Below are 11408 nucleotides of genomic sequence, written 5' to 3' on the forward strand. Positions count from 1 at the left end.
CTCTCCAACGCATCATCAAGCATCTACAGCCTATCCTGAAGGACGACCCATCACTCTCTCACAGATCTTGGGAGACAGGCCAGTCCTTGCATACAGACAGCCCCCCAACCTGAAGCAAATACTCACCAGCAACCACACAATAGAACCACTAACCCAGGAACCTATCCTTGCAACAAAGCCCATTGCCAACTCTGTCCACATATCTATTCAGGGGACACCATCATAGGGCCTAATCACATCAGCCACTATCAGAGGCTCGTTCACCTGCGCATCTACCAATGTGATATATGCCATCATGTGCCAGCAATGCCCCCTGCCATATACATCGGTCAAACTGGACAGTCTCTATGTAAAAATAAATGGACACAAATCAGGATGTCAAGAATTATAACATTCAAAAACCAGTCGGAGAACACTTCAATCTCTCCGGTCACTCGATTACAGACCTGAGGGTGGCTATCCTTCAAGAAAAAAACTTCAAAAACAGACTCCAACGAGAGATTGCTGAATTGGAATTAATTTGCAAACTGGATACAATTAATTTAGGCTTGAATAGAGACTGGGAGTGATGGGGGTCATTACACAAAGTAAAACTATTTCCCCACGTTATTTCCCCCCCCGCACCCTCCACTTTTCCTCAGACGTTCTTGTCAACTGCTGGAAATGGCCCACCTTGATTATCACCACAAAAGGTTTTCTTCCTTCCCCTCCCCTTCCTGATGGTAATAGCTCATCTTAAGTGATTACTATCCTTACAGGGTGTATGATAAAATCCATTGTTTCACATTCTCTGTGTGTGTATATAAATCTCCCCACTGTATTTTCCACTGAATGCATCTGATGAAGTGAGCTGTAGCTCACGAAAGCTTACGCTCAAATAAATTTGTTGGTCTCTAAGGTGCCACAAGTCCTCCTTTTCTTTTTGCGAATACAGACTAACACAGCTGCTACTCTGAAACCTGTCAGTTCCTTTGCAGATGCTAAGATGCAAAGACTGCAGACACTGGGACTTACTCTCCACTGCCTTGCATCTTGGACAGTCATTTACCTTCGTACAATCAGTGTAAAATACCATGAAATCAGCAGCATTTTATGCCTGCTTCTCATTGGCATACGTGACCGAACAAGGAGAAAGGCAGTGAAGTATCAAGTCCACTGTAGTGAGAAACAGTATTTCAGCAAAATGATCTCACAAAAGTGGATTAATCAAGGGAAAGAAGTTTCTATAAAACACGCTTAAGTAGCCTTATGAGGAAGCCCTTGCCAATTATTAAGACAACAGGATTCCTTCCCTTTTGAAACTATAGTTTGAAAATGTGATAGCTTTCCAAACTGTTTCAAAAGCTTTGCACTGAAATCAAAATCACACTAACTATACAGTGTTCATATACATACCACTGACATGGCACCAACATGAGAATCATTCTCTGCATCATCCAAAAACCTGTTAGCCATTCTCAAGACTTCATTTTGAGGAACTAATTTAAGACAATTTTTATAAAATAAAAATAATCTTTCATCATAAAATCAGCAATCCAGATAATGCATTTGTCATATAAAGTATTTTATTCATTGGCTGGCTATGTTTTCTCTCTCTCTGATGAGCAATTGTGCAACAGAAATAGAGGTGATAAAAGTGATTTAAATGTATTAAAAAATACATTTTAAAGAAAGTAAAGCTTTATGGAGATCTCAAACATCTTGATAGAACAAGAGTGTTTTGGTACAGATTTGGAAGTCTTGTTCATACATCTGTTTCATCCCAGGATAACTCTTACTGATGTCAAATAGACACAATCAACTTTAAAAAAAAATAAATCAGACTTTTGTCCAAAAAGCTTATTCCTACTATTGTAAAAAGGAAAACCCAAGGTTACTAGAACAGAAAGCAGCTGGGATCTTCAAGGGGAGGGGGGAAATTGTGACAGTCTTTCATATGCACAATGGAAAAGGTTTTTTTTTTTTTTTAATAGGAAAATGTGACTGTAAAAACCACAAAAATTAGCATGGGACCCTCCCAATGTAAGTTTAACTCATTTTACTGACAAGATTTCAAGTCGATCAAGTCCCGAGTGTAAGTGAGCTCAGAATAAGGTTTATGTGTCCACAAGCCAGATTTCTGTTATTTAGTTATTCCCTCTGTAACCATTAGTAGAACACTATATGCCAAATTCTGCCCTCAGTAACATCATACAAAAATCAATGGAGTCAATAAGATTTCAAGTGTATAACAGAGAGGTGAATTCAGCCAGATAGGTCAACTTTTTCTTCCCTCCAGAAAGGGAAAAACACATACATACGACTGTCACAGAAATTTCACCACTGCCGACACTGCTGGCTTCATTACTACCTAATGCCCCATCTCATCCCCTTTCCGTTCAGCCACAGAAGTCACCCACCTAACCACACCCATTGTTTTCTTCTCCTATTCATTTCTTTATGCCTTCTTTTCAAGCTGTCCCCTTTGACCAGTGAAAGATTAGTCAAGTCATAATCATCATCTCATTCAAATCTCTCCTCACAAATTTATTTTGAGAAGATTTTCAAAGTTGATACACCAAAGACAATCAAAGTTATTTAAAAACTGTTCCAACATAACTAACAAGAATCCCCTAAACAGCCAATTTCATTGTTGTAGTTTGCCCATAGCCAATTTCCATGAATTGAATTCCCTTCTCCATCAAGATACTTCCCTATCACTTTTCCACTGAGGTCTGTTATCGTTCTAGCTGTGTTTCTGGAATTAACTTAAAATGTAAGCTCCTCAAGACAGGCACAGTATTTTCCTTTTTATTTATGTGTAAGGCACCATGCAGAACTATGATGTCATATAAAGTATAAACAATTAATAACAGAAAGCAATGGATCTTTGGGGGAATGGGAATCACTGTAAAGTCCCATGTCTTGAACCCAGGACTGGGTGTCCCCAGACAGCTGCTGGATCCTCGCCCTCCACCCAATGTCTGCTGAAATCTGGTGGACTGACAAGCTAGTAGCACTACAGCAGGGGTTCTCAAACCATGGGTCAGGACCCCTCAGGAGGTCACGAGGTTATTACATGGGGGGTCACGAGCTGTCAGCCTCTACCCCAAACCCCGCTTTGCTTCCAGCATTTATAATGGTATTAAATATATAAAAAAAGTGTTTTTCATTTATAAGGGGGGGTTGCACTCAGAGGCTTGTTATGTGAAAGGGGTAACCAGTACAAAAGTTTGAGAACCATTGCACTACAGCAGTGGTCTCCAAACTTTTTGGCTCACGCACCCACAGGGTGAAGACCGGAAGACCTGCCGCAGACGCGTCGCTGGAGGGGAACACCAGCCGTGGACGTGCAGAGCTGCCGCTGAAGAAAAAAAAAAATGGTGGAGTGCCGTCCGGCGGTGCTCCTGCTGCTGCGCACCCCCTGGGATCATCTTGCTTACCCCAGTTTGGAGACCACTGCACTGCAGTGTTAGCAAAGGCACCCCCCACAGGCGCTCTGATTGGAGGATTGGTTAGCTCCACCGATTGCTCTAACTACACTATTTAAGTCAGAAGGAGGCACAGAAAGTTTGCCCAAGCAACAAGATGACTTCCTGTTGTGGCTGCACTGGACTCTGCTTGTGCCTGTCTCCTTCACCTAACCTTCCTGTTCTTGATTCCTGCTCTGTTCCTGGCTCCTGCTTCACCCCTGCCTTTGCTCCTCTTCCCACTGTGATTCTGCTCTGTGCTTGCTCCTTGCCTCTCCTCCACTTGCTGCCCTTACACCTTGCCTCCAATCATCAGTTACCAGTCCTAGGTCTGACCCTAGCTTCTGACCCTGGCTTGACCCTTGGCTCTGGCATTTAGCATCTAACCTCAGCTCTGACCCTCAGCTTCAATTCCTGGTTCTGACTCCGACTTGATCCCTGGCTCTGGTAATTGGCAGTTGACTCTGGTGCTGACACTTGGCTTTGTTCCCCAAACTGGATACCTGCTTGCCCACTAGACCCGACTCCTGCTCTGACGACTAGGCCAGACCACATACATCCCAGTCCATAACAATCACCGAGTTAGAATTACTGGATTCTATGCATATGCACCAAGACAAACTCATGTGAACAGTACCTTGTAAAACATTATATCTGACAAAAAGCGATCACCTGCATCACTGTAATCATATAGCAATATATTTAATAATATACAACGGTAACAAAAACAAATCTATCCATTACATAAAACTGTAGCAGTTGCCTATAGTCTTAATCTTGCAATTTGATCTTCAGGGGCAGACCCCAATGCCCATACAGAACCCCACTGAAGTCAGAGGAACTGTGGAATCTGCCCATGTGGGTCTGATTGCAGGATCAGGGTCTATAATAAACAAAATCTAATCCTAGATCTAAAGACTTTTTTTTCTTTTTAATACCATAGCATACACATATTGTAAGAACTTTATATTTTTTCATTTTGATCTGAACTTGTATTTTACAGTGAATGAAATATAGCTCTTTTTTACAGAATATTTCTTGCCACTAAATAAGCAAGTAGAGCAATACATTGCAATAAGCACAAGTAGCTTATCTGAAAAAAACTGAAACCATGTTTGTTAAATAGTGGGTGGACAAAAAATTTTTGTCCCACAAAATTCAGTAACAGATGAAGACTGTGAAATGTGGACTTCCTCTGGAAAGCCAAGTGCTTTGCACCAAAAATATCAGGGCATAAAACCTTCTGAAACTTGATTTGTATCTTTTGTGCCTATGCTAGAGACTGAGTCTTCAGACAGCTTCAACTCACTCTCCAAATTTGTGCCCGCAGTTTCCCATGTATGGACACAAACTGCTACTTAAAAACCAGATCTGTGTATGAAAACCAGAAGTCACTTTTTTAGAAGCATGGGCTATATATTAATAGACAATTTTAAAGAAGTGAGGTTTAATATTAGTCAGCGGCAACAGGGAGAAATACACAAGAGGACCCAGAAAACAGATGATAGCAAAATACAGTTAGTTGTTTGCAGTGTGACCTGAAGAGCAGCTCTGTGTAGCTCAACAGCTTGTCTCTTTCTCCAACAGAAGTTGGTCCAATAAATGGTACTACCTCACCCATTTTGTCTCAGCAAAACACAGCAACATTTCAAATCCAGGACCATATCATTCTCTCTATGCTTTGCTACTGAGAGGATGAATAAAAGAGAAAACCTGTTCCTCTGGCAAATATTCTGTCTGTGTACGTGAGAGCTAACTCAGCATTATGAGGGAATATGTTGTGAGACTGGGCTGAACACAAAGCAAAGCCACTCTCTGTGGCACAATCCCCCAGCAAACTGGCAGAGATTTCCCCTTGTAAAATCATACACTGAATGTCAGTATTATCTTATGCAGAAACTTGCTATGTGATACGTGCTCTACTCTAGGATGGAAATTGGTGGCCCAGTCACAGAGGGAGAGCCCATGGGATTCTAGCACACCAAGGATACTCTTAATAATTTTGAGAAGACACTTGTACTGCAAATATTATAATAATACTTTCATGCACATAGATTAGTTACATTTTAAAATGTATGCTTGGAGTTAGACATTTCTACGTGCATGAGGCACATTTAGGGAATGGAATCCTCAAGTGCATTTTAAATTGGATTGCAATTATCTGTCTGGGGCTAAAAGATGTATAATTATGAGGATTAAGTTTAAAGATTCACATTGTAGCTTCCATACACTTGTCATCATTAAAGATGTCACTTCAATTTGGTTGTTTTGTATTTTTAAATGTGTAGTGTGCATTTAGTGTTATGATACTTGTCCATGTGTACGCATGACATAAGACAAATGCATTTTCCATATATGAGTTTCTAAAATGTGCCAATTTGATGGCCAGAGAGACCGAAGTCCTCTGTTTACTCACAGAACAATACAGCATGCACAGAAGTTGTGATAGCTCCAATGCTGCTCCTCAACCCTGACCTGGAAAGCCCACCTTTAGGTATCAGAGGTTTGGCTTTCACACCTGTTAAATCTTTAGCTTCCCTGCTGAGACTGCCAATAAGCACAGCAATTTTGGTGGCTTGTGTGACACGGCTCTGATCTACTCAGAACTGGACTGACCCCACCGAACTCATCACACAGTCCACCATACAGGAATAACTTCCAGTTGTTACTGATAGGGGCTGGATTAGAATCAGTGACAGAGCTGAAATGTTCCATTTCATATTACCAATCTTGCACCATCTAGTCTTTCCTTAAAGAGTTTTCTATTCTACAGAGAAAAGTCACACCACACCTCATTTTGATCTTCATTAGTGCCATAAAGCTACAACCCTTTATTCCCATACTATGATCTAATCATTACTTTAGTTTAATTCCATTTAACAGTTCAGATCACTACTACATTTAATCACAAAACCAAATCTACTATAATTCTGGAAACAACAACAGAACAAAATTAAAAGACTCCATTAGCCAGATAGAACTATCTTCCATCTTCTGACAGAAGAGACTTCTAGTAGCATGGAGGGAATGATAATCAGCTACAAGAGTTAACAAAACATAATTAGAACATCCCTGGCCCTCATCTGAGAGACCTTTGAAGAGCCCTACCAAGAGCAGCAGTGCTCCACATGAGCACCAGTGTTCACTCAAGATCCATTTGCAGGATCAAGACTCATTGGGATACTACAGTGACTGACCAAACATGTATATATACACAAACACACACTCCCTAGCTTGTATTACTGAATTATCACTGCTGATATAAAATGTATTGGCGAAAAAATGTTGCCATGATTTAAGCAAAAAATATTTAACATTTGATGCTAAATGTTATTTTAGGAAACAAAGTGATTCAGGCCCTACATGGCAGCCGCACAGTCTTGCTTTCCATGTTGGCTCTCAGATTTTAGAAACATGTTAATTTAATCATAATAGCATTTTTCTTTAATTATCTGTAATTCTACATTTGACTATTTTTTCATATATTCAAATCTACCTAGGAAGCTAGAAGTGACAACATAGTCCTCATTCTGTCTTCTCTGAACAGTTAGGGCTCCAAGTCTGCACAAACTGGTTGCATGGAACCAAAATATACAACGTGAGAATGTGGTACCTTTAGGCTCAGCACTAACCAACAGAATTACATTTTAAAATATACTAAAATGTAATCCAATAATTGTGTTACTCTGATTAATAATGGTCAGACAATGCTTGGATTACAACTGGCAGCAGCAAATGAACCCACTTAGAAACTAACTCGTATTGATACAAAACTGAACTGATTCTTCTATTTATTCTCCTTTGGAAAGTGCACAGAAGTAGGGATTTTAATTCTAGACAAACCATTTTACCCAATAGTCAGCGCACGGAATAAGTAGTACAAAAGATACACAAACTTTAAATACCAGCCACCATTTAAGATGGGGAAGCAGGGAGTTAAACTGCAAACGATATTTAAAGAAGGGGAGATATGTACAGCAAAATAGCCAGATACTGCAAACCTTACTCAAGGAAGTATTCCCGTTGATTTCAATGGGATTATTCATGTCAGTGAGGGTTGCAAGATCAGGATCTAGGTCTTCTGAATTATCATTAACTCAGACTTCAGCATTTAAAGATAAATGCTAAAGCCCCAATGCTGCAGTCAGACCCACAAAGGCAGAGCCATGTGCCCACCCAGACCTACACCAACTTCTACAGGGCTCTATGCACATATGCTGCTCTGCCAGAGCAGGCTGTCTTTGCCGGAGACAGGTTTTTGGAAAAAGAAATACATGGGATCTTTTAGCCATCATAACATTAAAAAACAAAACAAAGTTATTGTAGGGTTACACTATAAAGGTCAAAACAAATCAGAATCCAGTGAGAAAATTTAGAGGCAAAGGACATACAGTGAAAACCTTGATAACCTAGAAATGCTCTCCTGAAAGCCTCCTTTATAACTTTAACTTACATGGTTTGAAAGTGAACTAATTGTCTTTAGAAAAATTCTGCAATACATCTAGCAGCTACTCTACACCTGAAGGGAGAGGGCCATGACATTATGAAGTACTTATTTTAAATAATTCCAATTATGCACTTGCGTATAAGGTTTACCAAAAATCAAATATGCACTTTTATTACCAATGCTGCAAAGACTTGCACATAAACTAATCTTTACACACTGAATAGCACCACTGATTTCAGCAGGACCACTCACAGTGTGTAAAATAAGTCACTGGGGATACTCACAGAGCAGACTCTTAGCTGCTGTAACCGTCATAGCTTCACAATGAAGCTTTGGTAATTTACACCAAACAATGTGTAAAAGTAAGCACATGCATAAACATTTGCAGGATCAGAGCCTACATTTTCATGAAAACATGACTTGCACACTTTAAAAGAAAATATAGATATAGATAATTTGGGATGTTTTCTTCATGTTGTTAGTTTCTATAATTTTTCTAAAAACAAGAATAAAAATAAAAAGTAGAAGCTTTATATAAATAAAAATATCATTGGGATCTTTCACTCAGAAGTCCATAAGTCAGCTCTGACAAAGTTATAGTTGTCCCATTGGTTTCCAAGTGCCAGTTTCTTACAACAAAATAGCGCTCTGGAGGTTGGATTGTCAGTCAGCGTAATACTTTGCCAGCAAAGTCCAAGCATGAGCTAATGTTGATACAGTGGAGGGCAATATATGGACAGGACATATTGCTCTAAATTTACAAACAAATAATGGCAAATTAACTCTCAAGAAGTGCCCACAATGGAGAACATAGACATTTATTTCAGGTTGCTACGTAACAAAATTAGGGCTAACTATAACTTGGTTATTCTGAAATCAGAAAGTGGAATAGCAGGTGTCAAGTCAAGCGTTTTTTTGCTTTTAAAAATGCTTCAATGTTATTTGTACAAAGCAATTAATAAATATTTTTAAAATGCACTGGAACAAATCACTGGTATCTATAGCTATTAAAAATCAGAGCTATTTTACCTATGCTGTGAAAGATGCATGTCTCCCACAGTGGACCCTCTTCTCAACTATAGGTAACGCACTTGACTTTCCCCAGGAAAACTGCTTTCATTTTCAGTTTTATGTACTAGGATGGTAAAGAGGGTTCCTGGATAAGAATTATATTCACATCAAATTCATTACTTGCCACTATAAATGACTGATAAATCAGGCCCTGATCCTGCAATTAGGGGGGTGAGATTCCATACAGACATAATAATCTGCAGACAGATTATCAGATTTAGACTATAGGATCAAGATCCAAGTTGGAAAACACCTTTGGATGCAAAGGTTTCTCCTTCCTTGTTATCAAAGAGTGGTCTGTGGAAACATCTTTCCCTAGACTTTTTATACAAAACCGACCAACAGCCCCAACCGGCAAACACATCAGTACCAAGCATAGGGCTTACTTAAAATACTCCTGGTAGTAAACAGTACACAAGATAATAGTCTGCAGGATCAGACCTCAAATAAGGAGGAGTTTACACACCCCATTCACAAATCTAGAGTCAGACCAAGAACGCTGCACGTGTCAGTGTGCTTGGACTATCAATGACAGCACCTGCAAAACTCTCAAGAAGACTCAGAAGTTAGCTGGAAAGATATAATGACACTGCAAAAGTAAATAATTCAGAGGAGCATTAAAGGAGGGGGGAAGACTTATTCACACTCAAAATTACAGAAGGAGTTGGAGTCAAATGATGCAAGGCTGCTTCTCGTGAGACCATCCTATGTGCATCTAACAACGCCCCAGGTCCCCAAACCTTTAGTCCCCTCCACAAACCAAGGGCGGGGGGGGGGAGGGGGACGGACTAAAAAGTTATAATTCAAACAAAATAACTCAAAACAAAATTGACATGCACATGGCCGAGGAGGCTATAAGGAAACAGAAAGGAGAGAGACACGGGTTGGTTGGGGGGCGGGGAAGGGAAGGATTTAACCCCCCACCCCATTTAGTAAAGAAGAAAATACTCTCCCCACGATATTACTTATAAGCAGCAGGTATAAAATGGGCAGGTTATGGGGGGGAGGAACCTTAAATTAAACTTTAAAGGCCGCCGGCTGCTGTTAAATCTACCCCTCCCCCCCACCAACCGACCGACCGCGGGACCCGCCTCCCAGGCTGCGATGGGGGAGGGGGGGGGGCTGTCATTCTCCAGCCCTAATTATAATTAAAATAAACTTCAGTAATTATATGATCCCATGAATTTCCGCCCCCCGGGGGCTCCGCTCCGCTGCCCCCACATCCCCGTCCGGCGGGCGGGGGGAGGCTCCAGCCCCTGCTGCGGCCTCGGCGACCCCCCCAAACCCGTGGAGCCCAGTGCAGCCTGCAGGGCAGGAGCAGCCCGCCCGCCTTCGTGAGTGGGGGGCCGCAGCGGGGGGACCGGCGGGGGCGGGGAGCGGCTAGGCCCCGCCGGGCTGAGGCCTACCCGCCCCCTTCGCCGCCCTTACCCTTGCATTCAAACACACTGAGGCGCCGCTTCCCGTCCCCCGGGGTCCAGCGGCCGCTTCACCCCCCGGTTCCTGCCTGCCTAGCGCCCGAAAGTCTTAACAATCCCTCCGGCACCCCTCACCTCTCCTGCGGCCTAGAGCGCTCCGTCGAATCCCCGGGCTCGCGTAGTCCGCCTGGCCGCCCGCCCTGCCCCTTGCGCGCCGCCTGCCGCGCTACGCGAGCCCCAGGATGCAGGCCGGGCCTGGCTTACCTTTCCAGCTGCTTTTTTTTTCTCCTCTCTCGCCTCTCCCCCCTTTCCCTCTGCTGGGCTGACAGATCAGAGTTTCCTCCCCAGCAGAGGGACCGGGAACAGGCTCGGGCTCTGTGCTGAGCAGCTGCTGCCCCCCTGGCTCTGAGGAGATCCTGCGTTTGGGGGGGAGAAAGCTTTGGGGAGCTTTTTATTATTTTAAAAGTACAAAGTGCTCAGAGGGTAGGTGATTATTAAGGGGAATCCCTGAATATATTCTCCAGCAAAGAAGGCAGGGCTGCTGGGGCTGCTCAAGAAGAGAGCCAGCAGCCTCCGACAGCACCACTACAGGCACTGAGAGGACATAACATCAGAGAGCCGCTCCTCTGCCCTCCAAAACAACAACTTTCCTACCATCTTGGAGGTAGTAGAGAGGGGGGAAAAGTACAGAGGGTTTTTACAGAAAGTGTCAGTTTAAAAATAACAATAATAAAAAAAGAAAAAGGACGTTCTCTATTTGTGTGACTTAAAAAAAAAATGCATGTGGCTTAGGAAGTATTTTCCTTTATAATCAGTGAAGCTCATTTGTCTGAAAAAAAAAATTTTTTTTTTTTAAAAGAAGGATGGGTCAAAAAAGAAAATCTCTTCTTAGTAAGTTCATTTGTTTGATTTATTTTTAATTCAGAGGGAGAGGTTGGGGTTTTTAAAATTTATTTTATTCTGTAGTCCATAAAGTACAAAGTTGATCACTTTTTTTCCTGTCTCTGGGTGGCAGTTTTTAAAAAA

General features: G+C 41.8%; 1 protein-coding gene across 1 annotated transcript in view; it reads right to left on the reverse strand.

The window, feature by feature from the left end:
- Positions 1-11178, reverse strand: part of INO80D (INO80 complex subunit D) — a 56315-nt gene extending 45137 nt beyond the window's left edge. Inside the window, exon 1 of the mRNA XM_038421972.2 lies at positions 10647-11178. The gene's annotated coding sequence lies outside the window, so the exon portion shown is untranslated. The remainder of the gene's footprint in view (positions 1-10646) is intronic.
- Positions 11179-11408: the final 230 nt, after the last annotated feature.

The sequence above is a fragment of the Dermochelys coriacea genome, chromosome 11 (genome assembly GCF_009764565.3).
Source record: "Dermochelys coriacea isolate rDerCor1 chromosome 11, rDerCor1.pri.v4, whole genome shotgun sequence".
Taxonomy (NCBI): Eukaryota; Metazoa; Chordata; order Testudines; family Dermochelyidae; genus Dermochelys; species Dermochelys coriacea.